Raw genomic sequence first — 2,539 nt, 5'->3', positions numbered from 1 at the left:
ACAACTAAAAGCAATCCCATCCAAAGGCTGGCCCTGTGCGCCACAGCATCGGTTCCCTCATTGCTGATGGATGCTGAGAAGGAGGCAAAGACGGCATTTCACATCTTCCCTACCCTGAACTGCAAAATTCACTCTCAACAAGAAAATCCCACCAGGACAGAGCTTCAGGAGGACAACGGCTTACAGCTCCCTAACAGGGAGCCGCTGCTTCCCAACACTGCCCTCCTTTTGCCGGCCAGCACTTAGTTTTGAAGCCAGTCACAGCCGACTGGAGCAGTGAGAGCCGCCTTCCGATTTGCCAAGACTACAGCTTTCAGCTGCCCACCATACGTACTCTGACCTTCATAACCAAACAAAGGAGTACCAGCTATTCACTGAGTAAACCAAGGGGTTTGTAAGAAAGACATTGGACATGGCTACTCAGACAGCCCTCTCGTCATCTAGACTGCTATTATCTACTTCCTACTAAGCAGACAATTTGGTTCGGAAATTCTAAAATTAGGCACTGAGCACCTGAACAAATTTCCTATTCAAAACAGACAATAAAATGCCAAATGGAGCTATATTTTAAGATGGCTGAGTATGTTTTTGTGCATTAGCACAAATGCCTCCAGAGGGGAAATTTTGCACGTGAAGTCCATTATTAATCATTTTCGTATCAATGCTTTTCAGGATATCACAAGAAAAAACACATGGGGATTAACAGATTTTGAGGTTCATGAAAGACAATTTGATCCTGAATGACTTGGTTTTGTGTGCAGTATGTCCCTGGGGACTTATTCTGACAGTAATTCTGCACTGAGCTCCATATTCCTATTCAATTAAAATACATCTTCCAGAAAGGCACTTGCAGTCCTGACTTAAGATATCCGGAAAAATGGAAAATTCACCACTTCTGGTAGCTTGTCACCCACACTGCTAAAAAATGTGTATCTTGTGTACACAGAGAAATGAGAAACATCAGTATTCCGGGCTCCTGCATCGTCCCCTTTGTAGTTCTGATTGATCACGGTTGTCACCCGCTCCAGACCCAATTCCACCAGGCACCGACTGCTATGTCAGTTCTTGCGGGCGCGCAGAAGAGCCTCGGTGCATCGCAAGGGCAAAGCATCGGAGAGGAGAAGCGCCTCTTGCTCAGAGAACAGGCTTTGCTCTGCTGCAGAACAACTTCAGGCAGCAAACTAATTTTTAAGAGTTTAGTAGGAGTAAGTTCCCATGGATACATGTGAGCATCTTACATGTTTAAGAAAACAGGTGTCTCACAGACTCATTAATGCTGCGCGTTGCTCAATTAAAGGGTTTTCTACTGTTTAAGGAAAAAAAGGAAAGCTGAAATTAGATATTTACTAAACAGATTAAGTAATTCTCTGTTTAGAAGAACGTATCACTCTGCTTATCTCTATCATCTCATGTGAATACCCAAAACAAATCAGGTAACATGGCAAACAACAAAATACCTTTTCTGTTCTTTTTTGGCCCTCTGTCCTGGCCGTTAAATGAAGACAGAGAACAAAACAGCGCAGAGAACAGCTTCAAAACAAAAAGGAGATGGGACTGCAAAAGTTGCATGCAATCTAATTCTCAGAGATGATCTACTTATGCCAAATCCGGATCTTACTTGTAGTCTGTGGCAGTCAATCCCCTTGACTGCCATGCAGGCAGGATTTGGCCCCGGCGAAGTATCCGCCTGCATTCCCAGCTGCCGGGTCCAGCTGCCGCGGAGGAATGCAGGGCTGCCGAGGGCGCTGGCATGGGACCGAGTCCCAACTTCCAGTGAGGAAAAAAAAAATTCCACCTCAGCGCCTGGATCTAAACTTTTGTCAGTGCGATGGCTGAATCTGATAAAGCGAATCCCTGCCTGACAACAATTCAATTCAGATTCTTCTCCCTCACCAGCGTTCAAATCGTGTTTGAGCCAGCTGCTTTATTGAATATAGCTTTAAGCATTTGGAGTGCTTTGGAAGGAGACATGTACGTTGATGAGCAGTACTGGGAAGGAAAGCAGAGTTACACGTGTGTGTGTGTGTGTGTATTAACTTTACAGCAAATTACAACCGAGTCTTCAGTACAATATTTTTGTAGGGCTAAATCCTGCTCCTACGAGTCAACAAGAGTTTCACCACTTTGTAGCATGCCCCAGAGAATTAGATGACAGTTGGCACAAAAGCACTTTGAGGAGGGATTAAAACAAGCAAATAAACACATAGCAGTCATTTTAGCACTCTGGTTTAAGCAGAAATGTTTGAAGGCATAAAAGCCAGTTAATTCCTATTGGAAATCAATGGGAGCTGGGGAAATGCAGCACTCTTGCACCCTTGGAAAAGCTGTCCTTTGACTATGGATTGCCCTAATCTCTGCTTTCTCTAAAATAAGATCGAAACGTAAGGCGCCGATTGATTTTGCAACTGTCCCCAGATTTCCATCTAACTGGAAAAGTTGTCTCTGCAAACCTCATTTATCACACTCTCTACTTCACCCTCTTCAGGTGAATCAGCTGTCACTAAAGCTCAGATTTTAATCTTACTATAACATTGCCATG

This window comes from Gavia stellata, chromosome 22 (assembly GCF_030936135.1).
Source record: "Gavia stellata isolate bGavSte3 chromosome 22, bGavSte3.hap2, whole genome shotgun sequence".
Lineage (NCBI taxonomy): Eukaryota > Metazoa > Chordata > Aves > Gaviiformes > Gaviidae > Gavia > Gavia stellata.
This window is presented reverse-complemented; position numbering follows the sequence as displayed.